This window comes from Schistocerca cancellata, chromosome 3, assembly GCF_023864275.1.
Source record: "Schistocerca cancellata isolate TAMUIC-IGC-003103 chromosome 3, iqSchCanc2.1, whole genome shotgun sequence".
Classification (NCBI taxonomy): domain Eukaryota; kingdom Metazoa; phylum Arthropoda; class Insecta; order Orthoptera; family Acrididae; genus Schistocerca; species Schistocerca cancellata.
The window spans coordinates 415,678,836-415,694,313 of NC_064628.1; positions in this window are offsets into that span (position 1 = coordinate 415,678,836).

The following is a 15,478-nucleotide window of genomic DNA, read 5'->3' on the forward strand; positions in this document are numbered from 1 at the left end:
ACTTCGCCGTGACATCTACCCTTCCTTCCAACTATAACCTGGCCTTGTCCCCCCCCCCTCCCCTTTTCCTCTTTCCTCCTTCTCCCAGAGCGGATTTACCTCCGTCCCCCCTCCCCTGAGACCCTGCACCCCATACTTGCCTCTCTCCTTCCCACATCCCTCCCTACCTGGCCCTCTTCCGCGCACCCCCTGCTCACCTCCCCCATCTCTTCCCCTCCCTCCCTTCTTCAGGTCTCCCTCATCTCCTAGCGCTTGGCAGATCCTCTGTATTGATCATCATCAGTGTGCCACATCAGTGTTGTGTTTAGTGCTGTTTCTCGTGTGCGTCAAGAGATGTGATTTTAATTGTGTCCTGCCTTGAGGTTCGCCGTCAGTGATACGTTATGTGCTATGCCATCCGTCGCTACCTTTATGCTCCAGTCATACTGTGCCTTGTGTTCTTTTAACCGTCGCAGTGTGTGGCTTTTTGTATGTGCTACTTTTAAACAGTTTTTTATCTCCATTTTACAGTCACCCCGTTTTTTGTCTATTGCCTTCCATGCTGTTCCCCCTTTTTTATATCTATGTTCACCTTATTCTCTCCTTTGCTGTTTTTAAATGTCTTCTATTGTTTTGTTCTGTCTTTCGGCTGAAGAGCAGCGCCTATGCTGCTGCCAGCCCGCCCCGATGGGGAATTGAAACACAATAAAGGAAAAAAAAAAAAACTCGTCAGGGCTCAGTCAGTCTGAGTCAGTCAGTCTGAGTCAGTTGGTCAGCCAGGGCAGTCTGTCAGTCTGGGGGTGTCTGGTCAGTTGGTCAGCCAAGTTAGTCTGGGTCTCTCTCTCGTCCGCATTGGTGAGACGCTAGGTGTCTGTCGGTTGTCCGGAGTGCTAGTATGTGTTAGGCCGCCAGTCTGCTCGAGTTTGCTAAGGCAATAGGCAATGGCGGTTGGATCATCGGTTGGTCGGTCGCGCACTGGGACACAAGATAACTTGTCCGCCTGGAGCGTCGGCGCATGTGAGGTCGCCACGTGGCAGCCAGTGGCCGCGCCGTATAGCGAGGCGTAGTGGCTTCGCGGCCAACACGAGAGCAACAGGAGTCAACCCACGACATCGGTCTGGCCGGGGCGAGCTGCGACGCCGTGAGACGGGAGATCGGCGCACCTTCCTGCGTCCGTTGAAGCGGCTGGCAGCGGTCGGTTCGGGAGAGCGTTTTGGGGGGTGCTGCGCCAGGTCTTTGCCATAAATCGCAGTTATTAGAAGTTAGGTGATTATTGATATGTTGTTTCAGTTACTTGTTACATTATACTTGTGTTATTGTCAGTCTCTCGTCCTTAGCTTGCTCGTCTGTCTCTCGTCCGCATTGGTTAGGCAGTTAGTGTCGGTCTGTCGGTCTGTCGTACGTTAATAGCTGCCTCTGTCATGTTCGTCGGATTCCGTGTTAACGAATTTATTGCATAAAGGTCGAATTCTTGAAATATGTTTTTATCTTGCCTATCTTCTTGCGAGGTGGTATATGTGTAATGTAGAGCATGTTGTGCATTTTATGTAAGTTTGCATTTTATGGGTTTTATTTAAAAAATCATTTTAGGTTATAAGGTTGCCCCCCTTCCACCGTCAGAATCCTTAAAAAATTTCACTTTGGGTGGCAGATAATTTGAGTGTTGTACCATTTCCATCACTCGTACAGGGTGTATAGTTAACGTGTTTGTGTGAGTCGTTAAAAATTTTTTAGTTTAAAGTAATCTGGTGTGATGAATATTTGCACCAGTGTACTCTTTCAGAGGTTGTTGTGAGCGGGCATGACTACGGCCGTGTTGAAATGGAGCAGGCAAGCTTCTCAGCCCGAAGGCTCAAACTGTTAATATTGTTCTCTGCCCATAAATAAAATTGTAACTTGATATTTCGAGGGTGCTTTTCTGCTTAAAATTTAAAATCTGTTTTGAAAAAGCTTTTAGGAATGAAATGCACATTTGTTAAAGGTAATTTCATCAGTTACTTCCTGGCAACTACTTCCACGCTCACGTAGTGTGGTTAAATGTGTTAATGTTCTTGATGAACCGCTAGTAAATCAAGTAAATTCTTTAAGAAAAGATTTTGAAAGTAAAATTTTCACGGTTGAAAGTACACCTTTGATTTCTAACGGTTGATATTTATGTTCGAAATTTACTTTAGTGTTGCAAATTTGGTTGTATTGTACGATATGGTTAGCTGTTCCAATGTCACATTTAGCGTGGATGTAATAATTTTCTGTTCCCATTGGCATCTACATCTACATCTACATCTATACTCCGCGAGCCACCTTACGGTGTGTGGCGGAGGGTACTTATTGTACCACTATCTGATCCCCCCTTCCCTGTTCCATTCACGAATTGTGCGTGGGAAGAACGACTGCTTGTAAGTCTCCGTATTTGCTCTAATTTCTCGGATCTTTTCGTTGTGATCATTACGCGAGATATATGTGGGCGGTAGTAATATGTTGCCCATCTCTTCCCGGAATGTGCTCTCTCGTAATTTCGATAATAAACCTCTCCGTATTGCGTAACGCCTTTCTTGAAGTGTCCGCCACTGGAGCTTGTTCAGCATCTCCGTAACGCTCTCGCGCTGACTAAATGTCCCCATGACGAATCGCGCTGCTTTTCGCTGGATCATGTCTATCTCTTCTATTAATCCAACCTGGTAAGGGTCCCATACTGATGAGCAATACTCAAGAATCGGACGAACAAGCGTTTTGTAAGCTACTTCTTTCGTCGATGAGTCACATTTTCTTAGAATTCTTCCTATGAATCTCAACCTGGCGCCTGCTTTTCCCACTATTTGTTTTATGTGATCATTCCACTTCAGATCGCTCCGGATAGTAACTCCTAAGTATTTTACGGTCGTTACCGCTTCCAATGATTTACCACCTATGGCATAATCGTACTGGAATGGATTTCTGCCCCTATGTATGCGCATTATATTACATTTATCTACGTTTAGGGAAAGCTGCCAGCTGTCGCACCATGCATTAATCCTCTGCAGGTCTTCCTGGAGTACGTACGAGTCTTCTGATGTTGCTACTTTCTTGTAGACAACCGTGTCATCTGCAAATAGCCTCACGGAGCTACCGATGTTGTCAACTAAGTCATTTATGTATACTGTAAACAATAAAGGTCCTATCACGCTTCCTTGCGGTACTCCCGAAATTACCTCTACATCTGCAGATTTTGAACCGTTAAGAATGACATGTTGTGTTCTTTCTTCTAGGAAATCCTGAATCCAATCACAAACCTGGTCCGATATTCCGTAAGCTCGTATTTTTTTCATTAAACGTAAGTGCGGAACCGTATCAAATGCCTTCCTGAAGTCCAGGAATACGGCATCAATCTGCTCGCCAGTGTCTACGGCACTGTGAATTTCTTGGGCAAATAGGGCGAGCTGAGTTTCACATGATCTCTGTTTGCGGAATCCATGTTGGTTATGATGAAGGAGATTTGTATTATCTCATCGAAACCCTTTGCCTCTCACTGTTGGGATGCTTGATTTCAGTTAGTCCCCTGGCCTCTCACGACTAGGGTGCTTGATTTCGGTGAGTCCTCTTGCTTCTCTTCACTGTGGTGCTTGATTTCGATGAGTGTCAGTGGCAGGTGCGCCTGTCGCTATAACTCCACAGATATTTCATGTACCCGTGTAGCGGTCAGTGCGTGAGTTAGGGCAGTTGATGAAAACACCTACCGAAACCAAACCCGTGATCGCTTGGCTCATGGCTACCACCGAACTCAAGCATCCCGCTAGTTTTGGGACTCACCACAACAACCCAGTAGGGGACAGAAAACTGCGTTACCATAAAAGTAGCCAATTTACCAATAATTTGAATGTCAAACCATATTATTTGTACCGTACTACCACTTTTCCAGCACGCAAGCAACGTTTGAATATCAACTGCTAGTAAAACAAATGTTTACATTTATAACCCTAAACAAAATACAGACACAAAGGCGTGTATCATTGTTGCAAAAACAGTCATACTTGATATTTGTTGATTAGAGTGCCATCTGCCCCGAATGGGAAACAATAATTAGAGAAAAACGTACATATTTTTTGGCGTAGATCTGAATATGCAGTAAAAATGGGGGAAGGGAGCCAGTTGTAGCACAATGCCCCTTTAGTCATATTGTCACGTCTCTGGCGATAATTTAATGCTCTTAAATTTAGCTAACTGAATAACGAGCACTAGTTTCAACTCAACGAATATTTATTGAAAACTGAAGTCACACAAGCACACAAGAGCACGGAGCGAACTACCTCCGGCCGGAAGGCTCCACAGTGTATGTACATATACAGAAGCTTCTAGAACATAGTTTCTTGACACGTCTAGAAGGTACTAGACTAAATATAGAAACTAAAATGGGTCTCGAACTCAGCGTAGGATTCCAGTACCGTATCCACTGCACCACCCTAATACTCAGTTCCTTAGATTCGTCTGCGACAAAATTAACTTTCGACACAGGACCTTTTTCTCCATGATGCGTCGTTTTAGAGATGTTTAGTTGTCTCCAGGTAAGACAAAAACCTTATACAGGGTATCTCAAACCTTCTAAGCCACACTGAAACAGGCGATAGTGGGTCCGAAACTAATTATATTGAGGCAAGGAAAAATGGTCATAATGCATACTTATTGTGTTATGGAAATACACATCATAGACCACATAACAACAATGTAGATCATTGTAATTGTTCAAAGTGACGACCGCCAATCTCAATTCATGTATGGCAACGGTGAATGAAGGTCTGAAGCACTGCTGTCTGTTGCACAGCAGACAGGTAGCCTGGACGCTAGGAAGCAGGTCTTGGTCCGTTTATACGGGGACTTCATACACCGAAATCTAGACGTAACCCAGAGGAAAAGCGATCATGCTGGCCCTGGGACAGCCCACGAGGACGGCTGGTGCAGCGTCGTGTTGAAACTACATCTTTTCGCAAACAACAATGGGTACACCTCCAAGAAATGCGGCTGCACGAATTTCGGCACGTCAACACTATGGTGGAAAATCCGTTGACAGAACAGAAAGTGGGGCTGAAAATACGTTGGTCTCAGTGCTTGCACACCTTCTTTATGATACGGCATAATACCTGTTCCACCTGTACTCTCCACATTGTATCCTTAGAAGAGTGAATTTCACGGGCAAGTGGACACGGGCAAGTGGACATTGCTGGGTGGTCGGTCACACGATCCATCAGCATCTCATCAACGTCTGGTGTTAGGACATATCTTTGGCAGGAACCTTGGCCAGCTCTCTGTGACTTGAACGACCCCGTCTCTCTTAAGTTAGTATCCACAAACACAAACTTCTTCCAATTAAGATCATCCCTGCTGGGAATGCGGTATCTGTAAACTCATATTTCTTTACGGACACTACATCCTGCCTCACCGTAACTTAAACACATATCTACCAACTCCTTGGACAAGGAACGTTTCGTCATTGACTATGTGTCATGCACTGTACACAGCCACACATCTCACAATGGACACGTCACAAAATGTCTGATGTAATGGACAACTGACGTCAGGGATAGTGGTGCGCATGCGGCACACGTTAACGCGCCGGTGTGATGCAGGCAGTCACCACATGACACACGTGCTACGAGCAAATTTATGTACGACGTCTATTTGGTGGTCATGAGTGGACGCTGTGTGTCACTTGTTGCCTCTTCCAGTGCAGAACAGACACCTGGGATCTTTGTGAGTGTGTGACAGAACTGCTCTATGCACCGTTGCAATACGTGCATTGGGACTGGCGGTCGTCGCTTTCAACAATTAAAATGACATATATTGCGAGCCAATTGGGAAAGGGCGCCTTACATGGTGCACTGTATCCGTCGTGCAATTAGACCTTTAGCCGGCTTTCACGTCGTTGCAATGGTGTCCCGCTCGTTTTCGATCTTTAGGGCGGGGATACGTCCCTAGGTGCGATTACCACGCTGCCCTCTGCAGTGTTTCTTTTAACTGCGACGACGACCTTGGACAGTTTTGCACCTAAGATCCAGCACGGTAGCCAGTCCGTTGTGGTGGGGCCGCCATGTACCCTCTTGGTTGTAGCCCCCTGACAACACAGGGATCGCTCTACTGATGCCTGCGCCGTTAACTCCCCACGTATGCCAAGGAGTAGCTGCCTATCCTCCTGGGGTATCAGGACTCCCGGCAACGGCCATCCTGCCAGGTGGCCTTTGCTGTGGCTGGGTGGCGCCCGTGGGGAGGGCCCTTGGTCGGAGTAGGTGGCATCAGGGCGGATGACCCGCAATGAAGCGTGGTACATCATCTCTCGCTGGCGGCCAGCCGCCAGCAGTCTCTAAGCGTTCTCGGGCTCAATTTAATGCTCAGAAGTACGATCCGAAAACGTTCCCCTCCCTGGCCACGCCGTGGGAAGAGCGTAAGTCCCAGGATGGAGGTAACAGTTATTCGCCCCGATTCTTAGTTTGCACGAGAGCTGATGGGGAGTCTTTTCTCTCCACAAAGCCTCAGTTCTTCGTCGAGCATTTAGAGGACAAGTTTGGGGAGGTGGAGGGCTTGTCTAAAATGCGCTCTGGCTCAGTACTGATACAAACGGCATCCTCCGCCCAGTCACGCAGGTTACTTGCTTGTGACAAGTTGGGGGATGTTAACGTTACTATTACTCCCCATAAGAGTTTAAATATGGTCCAGGGTGTTATTTTCCATAGGGACCTCCTTTTGCAGTCTGATGACGAGCTGCGCGCCAACTTAGAACGTAGAGGTGTTCATTTCGTCCGGCGCGTTCATCGGGGTCCGAGGGACAATCAGGTTGCTACCGGTGCCTTCATCTTGGCCTTCGAGGGTGATACGTTACCGGAAAAGGTCAAGGTGATGGTCTACCGATGTGACGTCAAGCCCTATATCCCTCCCCCGATGCGGTGCTTCAAGTGCTGGAAGTTCGGCCATATGTCTTCCCGCTGCACTTCCAGCCTCACATGTCGAGATTGCGGACGCCCATCTCATCCCGATACTCCATGTGCCCCGCCTCCCATCTGCGTCAACTGCGGGGAGCACCATTCACCTTGCTCGCCAGACTGCAGAATATTCCAGAAAGAGCGCAAAATCATGGAATATAAGACCCTGGACCGACTGACTTATACTGAGGCCAAACGGAAATACGACCGATTACATCCAGTGAGAATGACAACTTCCTACGCCGCTGCTACAACACCTGTGCTAGCCCCATCAGTTTCGCGCCTTCCGGCCGGATCGACGAGTGGTACAACTCCTCCTGCCCCCTTGCCAGTGGGGGGCTCTACCCACCGGATTGCTCCTGTGCCACCTACCTCAGGAGCAACACCATCCCCCCCATCGGGGACGTCGGTCCCCGCTTCTAAGCCGGAGAAGTGTCCAACTTCTTCGGCTTCTCACGCTCGCAAGGGGTCCCTTGGGTCCTTCCCTTCCCAGGTCTCCACCGGCGGGAAGGCTGACGATCGACAGTGGCGTAAGTGCCCACAATCTGCAGGTCGAAGGGCTTCCCGATCCTCCTCAGTCCCGGAGACTGAATCGGTGAAGCCCTCCCAGCCAGTTAAACCCAAGGAGCAGCGTGAGAAATCAAAGAAGAGCAGCTCTAAGCCCAAGGAACGCGCGGTGGTAGCCACCCCATCGCAACCTTCTAGCTCTGCGTCTGCGGACGAGGTGGAGATTCTGGCGTCCGCTGAGGACCTCGATCTCGCCGGTCCCTCAGACGCCGTGAATAGCAATAGCAATAGCACTAGCACGGGTGCTCAATCGGAGGCAGCAGGTGACCCAGCGGCGTAATCTGCCGTCCCAGTCCCGGCACGCCTTTCTCAGCCATGGACAAAACCATCCTCCAGTGGAACTGCAGCGGTTTCTTCCACCATCTAGCTGAGCTCCGCCAACTTCTCAGCCTTCACCCTTTCCTCTGCATTGCTCTGCAGGAAACTTGGTTTCCAGCAATGCGCACCCCCGCCCTCCGTGGCTATCGGGGTTATTATAAGAACCGAGCAGCTTATGAAAGGGTGTCTCGTGGCGTCTGCATCTATGTCCTTAACTCTCTTTACAGCGAGTCTGTCCCTCTACAAACAGCTTTAGAGGCTGTCGCTGTTAGGGTGTGGACGCCGCAGGCTCTTACCGTCTGCAGTCTTTACCTTCCACCGGAGGGTGATGTCGCGCAGCATGTCCTGGCTGCGCTGATAGCCCAATTGCCGCCACCTTTCTTATTACTGGGCGACTTTAACGCCCATAACCCTCTGTGGGGTGGGTCAGTGGCAACAGGTCGAGGTGCCACCGTTGAGCATTTATTGTCGCAACTCGATCTCTCGATTTTGAATGATGGTGCCTCCACACACTTCAGTGTGGCGGATGGCACCTACTCCGCCATTGACCTTTCAATCTGTAGCCCTAGCCTCTTCCCATCTGTCCACTGGAGTGTGCATGACGACCTGTGTGGTAGTGACCACTTTCCGATTTTTCTGTCACTACCACAGCGTCACTCTTCTGGGCGCCCTAGCAGATGGGCTATGAATAAGGCTGACTGGGACTTCTTCTCCTCCACTGCCGCTATTGAGCCTCTCTCAACTGATGCCATTGATGCGGTGGTTATATCGGTCACCGCCGGCATCGTCACTGCCGCCGAGTCTGCCATTCCCCGTTCTTCTGGGTCCCCTCGGCGGAGGGCTGTGCCTTGGTGGTCGCCTGAGATCGCTGAAGCGATTAAAGATCGCCGGCGGGCGCTCCAGCGTCACAAGCGACATCCCTCCATGGACCACATTATCGCCTTCAAACGGCTGCGTGCGCGGGCCCGCCTCCTTATCCGCCAAGGCAAGAAGGAGTGCTGGGAGCGGTATGTGTCCACCATTGGACTCCATGTCACTCCATCGCAGGTGTGGGCCAAAATTCGACGGGTCTTCGGCTATCGGACCCCTGCCAGCGTCCCTGCGCTCTCACTGAATGGAGCAGTTTGTACTGACTCCGACGTCATTGCAAACCGCTTAGCAGAGCATTTTGCTATGAGTTCCGCTTCTGCGAATTACCCCCAGGCCTTTCGCTCCATTAAAGAGCGGATGGAACGTCGGAGCCTTTCTTTTCGCACCAACGCTTCTGAACCCTACAACGCTCCATTCAGTGAGTGGGAATTTCAGAGTGCCCTTGCCGCTTGCCCTGATACCGCTCCCGGGCCAGATCGCGTCCACTGTCAGATGCTGAAACACCTTTCAGTGGACTGCAAGCGACGCCTCCTCGACCTTTACAACCGTCTCTGGGTCGAGGGTGAGTTTCCGTCGCAATGGCGGGAAAGTATTGTCATCCCCATTTTGAAACCTGGAAAGAACCCTCTGGAGGTGGACAGCTACCGTCCCATTAGTCTCACCAACGTTCTTTGCAAGTTGCTTGAACGGATGGTGAGCCGGCGCTTAAATTGGGTGCTGGAGTCTCGGGGCCTTCTGGCTCCGTCTCAGGGTGGGTTCCGTAAAGGCCGCTCCGCCACCGACAATCTGGTGAGCCTCGAGTCGGCCATCCGTACAGCCTTTGCCCGCCGTCAGCACCTGGTCGCTGTCTTTTTCGACATGCGGAAGGCGTACGATACGACATGGCGTCATCACATCCTTTCTACGCTTCATGGATGGGGTCTTCGGGGCCCTCTGCCGATCTTTATCAGAAATTTTCTGTCGTATCGTACCTTCCGCGTGCAAGTCGCGGCCTCGTATAGTTCCTCCCTCGTCCAGGAGAATGGGGTACCCCAGGGCTCTGTCCTCAGTGTCTGCCTGTTTTTAATTGCAATAAACGGTCTCGCTGCGGCAGTAGGAAATTCTGTCTCCGCTTCCCTGTATGCTGACGACTTCTGTCTTTACTATAGTTCTATTAGCATTGCAGCAGCTGAACGTCAGCTACAGGGCGTAATCCGCAAGGCGCAGTCTTGGGCTGTAGCGCGTGGTTTTCAGTTTTCGGCTGCCAAGACCCGCGTTATGCATTTCTGCCGGCGCCGAACGGTCCATCCTGAGCCGCGGCTTTATCTTGCCGACGAACTTCTTGCTGTGGTGGAGACCCACAGGTTTTTGGGTGTCCTTTTTGATGCCCGGTTGAGTTGGCTGCCTCATATCCGGCAGCTTAAACAAACGTGTTGGCGGCATCTCAACGCCCTGCGTTGTTTGAGCCACACCCGCTGGGGCGCCGACCGATCTACCCTGTTGCGGCTCTACCAGGCGTTAATCCAGTCTCGCCTGGATTATGGGTGCCTAGCTTATGGCTCAGCATCCCCATCTGCGTTGCGGGTGCTGGACCCAATTCTCCACAGCGGGATACGCCTTGCCACTGGTGCTTTCCGCACCAGCCCTGTGGACAGCGTCCTAGTGGAGGCAGGTGTACCTCCACTGCGGTTCCGACGCCAACGTTTGCTGGCCGCTTATGCTGCCCATGTTTTTAGCTTGCCCGGGCATCCAAATTATCGTGTCCTGTTCCCACAGTCAGTCGTCCATCTGCCAGACCGTCGGCCCCGGTCGGGTTGTCCGATCGCCGTACGCATCAAGGAGCTTCTCTGCGGGCTTGGGTTTTTCCCAGTTCCACCTCCTTTCCGGGCGCCTCTGCGTACACCCCCGTGGTGTGTTCCTCGCCCTTGCCTTTGGCTCGACTTGGCACAGGGCTCGAAGGACTCGGTCCCTCCAGAGGCCTTCCGCCGCCGCTTTTATTCCATCCTGGCCACGTCTCAGGGCTCTGGAATTGTTTACACCGACGGTTCGATGGTTGCTGGTCGTGTCGGGTATGCGCTAACTCTAGGGGACCATTCTGAACAACGGTCCTTGGCGGCTGGCTGCAGCGTTTACACTGCTGAGCTAGTCGCCATCTTACGTGCCCTAGACTATATCCGCTCCTGCTCAGGTGAGTCCTTCGTTATCTGTAGCGATTCCCTGAGCGGTTTACGAGCTCTCGACCAGTGTTTTCCTCGTTCTCGTCTGGTGATGGCTATCCATGAGTCCCTGCATACTCTTGCGCGTTGCGGCCGCTCTGTGGTCTTTGCGTGGACCCCCGGTCATGTCGGTATCCCGGGCAATGAACATGTTGACCGCCTGGCGAAAGAGGCCACGAGTAAACAGTCTGTGGACGTTGGCCTCCCAGAGACTGATTTGCGGGCAGTCCTCCGCCGAAAAGTTTTTGCGCTTGGGACGCTGAATGGCGCAATCGGATCATGCCCAATAAACTCCGTGCCATCAAGGAGACGACGACTGTGTGGCGGTCATCCCTGCGAGCCAACCGCAGGGACTCTGTCGTCCTTTGTCGGCTCCGCATTGGCCACTCCCACCTGACACACAGTTATTTGCTGCGCCGGGAGGACCCTCCTGTATGTCGCTGCGGGGCGGCTTTGACAGTGGCCCACATTTTGTTGGCCTGCCCCATTTTAGCTGTGGTCAGGCAGACATTTGCGCTGCCTGATACGCTCCCTGCCCTCTTATGTGATGACCCTGGTATGGCTGACTTAGTTTTCCGTTTTATTCGGGCAGGGGGTTTTTATTATTTACTCTGAGTGTTTGTTCTGTTCTTTTGTGTTGATTCTGGCTATTGGCCTACGATTTTACGCTGAGTTTTTAATGTGTTCTCGGTGGTTGGCTTTTCCTTTTTATCTCTATGGTCGGCCAACCACTGTCACACTCTGTGTGATTTTAATTTGTTTCGTCTGATCTCTGTAGGAGTATTTCTTGTCCTGTGTCGTCTGACGTCTTTCCTGTTGTTCGTTTTTTATTCTCTTTGGGTGGTTTTACTTTTTTTTGGAAAAAGGGACCGATGACCGTCGCAGTCTGGTCCCTTTAATCCCCCCCAAACCAACCAACCAACCAATGACATATATTGTCATTACGCAGTATGCGCTGTGTATGACAATAACGCATTAAATATTCATTTCCGACCACTGGTTCCATATCTGAATATATTGGTTGTGGATCCACGATCACCTCCGCGCAACCGCTGCTGTCGCAGGTTTGAATCTGCCTCGGGCATGGATGTGTGTGATGTTTCTTAGGTTAGTTAGGTTTGAGTAGTTCTAAGTTCTAGGGGACTGATGACCTCAGAAGTTAAGTCCCATTGTGCTCAAAGCCATCTGAACCACGATCACCTTCTTCAATTAGACCCAAAACGTTTGAGACACACTGTATAATCCCTATGAGGTAATAACTATAGACCAGTGTTACAGTCCGTTAGAAGATAATGACGAAAGTAGAAATAAATTATGTTGCGAAGTTTATCTAAGTTAACGGGACGTAAGCTCAAAACTGGAACACGTCATTGCGAACAACTAAGAGGTCCTACAGTGTGTTAAAAAGGCAGCACAAACGTCCTCAACACATTTGGAAAATAGATTTCACAGTATAAAAGTATCTGATTCATTTGTCTCTTCAGTAAAATGTAGGAATGATCAGGCAAATAAAGGAAATCCAATAATACAAAAAAGACGTTGCGTCTTTCATGGGAGCCACTAGCGAGCCGACATGATTTTGTTCGTGATTGTTGAACAGCAAAATACAGTAATATGGTATACCTGACTGAACTATTCTTATCCATTGCCACGAATGGCGTCCAGGCGTTGGTGGCAATCGTCTTGGCACCAGAAAACGGTTTCGCCTCCAACCCTCTCCCGTCTCTACTATTTTCTTCTCACTCCGATCTTATTCTGGGCCTGGTGAAGTGGCACGTTGTTTAGACGATAGACACGCTTTAGGTTAGAGGAAGTTTGCCTGTGTTTCTTGCGGTGTGTCTGTATTGCTGCAGCTGAATGCCTTCATCGTTTCTCCAACAAGAAAAATGCTGATTTCTTTCTTTCATCGTAATATTCAGAGTTAGTCTGTCCCTCCTAGCAACTGCGATGCCAACGGAGTGATAAACCGTGCCCAAACCACCAAAATTTCGTTCCTAATTAGTACAAAACACAATATTTTGTCGTTCCACTTGTGTCCAGACCCAACTTTTGCAATGCCCTATGAATCATCGCAAATAGCGGTGAGTGTAATTATTGTCTTTGAATAAAAGTATAATTTCTGCTCGTTTCAATGCGTATTTCTTGCAGTTACCTACTGTGCTACACTGTAGCAATACTTTATACGTGTGGTCCAAGTTTCTTCGAGCTATGTTAGTTGGTAGCTAAAGTTCTGCACACCAGTGTCATTGACCACTGTAAATCTGTTGATATTAATAGAATGAGTCTCTGGATCGCGAAAGCACCAAGTTACTGATGGCAAAGCGGGAAGTACTTATGTATCGGAGGAGATCACTATATTAAAGTACCTGCCGCTATCCATTCTCGATAGCCATACGAAGAATGAGACGTGGCTCTCACCTTCCTGGTGGAGGATGCGAGAGGCATTGATTACGGTGAGGAGTGAGGCCGCAGGTGGCGTGTAGTCTGCTCCCACGCAGCTACAATGGCCAGAGCACCAGAGGCAGCGGTTGGCCGCGGTGGGTCGCGGCGCATGCGCACAACCGTGTCCAGCCCAGCCCAGGCCGTGACGACACGCGGCACGCGTCGAAGATTGCCCTGTGTGGCGGATGCTCTCACGAGGACACCGTGGCACGCCACGTCAATATCACGTATGGCTCCATAGTTGCTGTTGCTGGTTTCATTTGTACTCTCTAAGCCCATGTGGAATCTAGCTGTGTTTCTTTGAAATGGGATTTATTCGAGTCGCAAACAGTAACGCGGAATCCCAGTTCCACAACTCCTGTGGATGTACTTGTCTTCTGGTCCTTGGTTCTCCATGATCCCAAGTCCACGGTTTCACGTTTTGTCTGACGTCATCTTAATTTCGTAAGCAACAAACACAGACTTTAATTGACGTTGGATAATCATCGTCAAATACAAAAGAACAACACAAGTGAAAAAGACAGTGTTTTTAAGTGCATATTAGGTGAAAAGAATACAGCGCTGTCTTGAAAAATACGCACTTCTGATAGCTGGTAGAGCATTTGCTTGCTACACCCGTTGATGCTGCTCTAAGGCTCTCTCCACAACTACCCGTTCTCAGCTGTGACTGCTTTTTTTATTGTAGTGGGTTTTCACATCATTCATTCGGCGTTAGACAAGGCCTATGTTAGATTTACGTCGTGTCTCACGAATTACGTTTCATATGATTTTAACTGAGGCTGTCTGTCAGTTATATGGATAATTCACTGTAGCGAACTAGTATTGAGAGATCATCACAGACTGCCGGCTAATTGTATTTACATTACAATGATAACCGGGATGCAAGAGGGTGGGAGGAATGAATCACAGAAAATCACTAGAAAAATGACAAAATATTGTGACATATGTCAAACAATTCCGTTTTCTCAGAGAATTACGGAACTGAAACAGGATTTTATCCAGGCGAAATATTACGAACGTTATCTATGTATATTTATCATTGTAATGATTAATTAATATTGATTAAATATCTATTAAGTAAAACACATTACTTCACTCCATTTTCGGCAACAGTGGTTGAATATCAAAAAAGAGTCTTTGTTACATGTGTTTTATTAATAAAGAGGCGTTTCACGCGGATAGCGCATTTTCATATTATCTTGAACAGCGGAGACTGCATTAGTCATACCTTTAAAAGCCACCGATATGACGGCGTTCAAGCGAAGCCCGGAGTCGTCAAATATGAACATAGAAAAATTAAACGACGGCCATATGCGATGTGGGAATACTCGTAGGTTAGCAGTCACAGCCCTGTTTCACAGTAGTAAACACTGTTGAAGATAACGGATATGCAAAAACGGGTGTGCCGGACAGTAAACTGACGTGAGAATGAAACTTAGTGACAGCACCGAGGGGCTTCTATCATGGTTTGGCTTTCCTATATCCATCTTTGACGAATGATGTCCTCATTTAACGCGATCATATCAATGCTGTTTAAATATTACCAATGCGGTATCCGCTGTCCAAGAGAACCTAAAGAGGCGCAACCGCACGAAACGCATCACTATTAATAAAATATTTGCAACAATGTTTCCTATTTTTGGAACATTGAGTAAGACTAGTTACCAGAATAGAAATATTTTAAACTCTTACTTCGACTGAAGTATCTTAATTGCTTCAAAAGATTTTTCTAAATAAATGTCAAAATTAACATGAATTGTGAATAACTGATGTGGGCTGCCCACTAATCCTATGATGTTGCAGCAGACAATAGTGGCTCTGACTCACAACACGTGGTAGAAAAGTTGGGGGACCATATTTAAATAGAAAGTAAATACGAAAACTTGAACCACGCGAAGAAAGGTAGGTGTTTATAACCAGCTAGAGGCGCCACGAGCTTTCCTCAGAAAGTTCTGGCAGGATAACGTCGCAGTAATCAATAACTGTAAGTGTGAGTGTTCGTACAACTTCCTTTCTCAATTGAGGACGGATGAGCTTTTTATATTGTTATAGGGCAGAAGAGATGCTGACGCATAAAATGAAATGTTGGTCGGAAAGACAGAAAAGTCCAAAGAACCTTTCCTGAAATAAAGGTGCCTATATTAAGAGTCCAAGACTTAATTC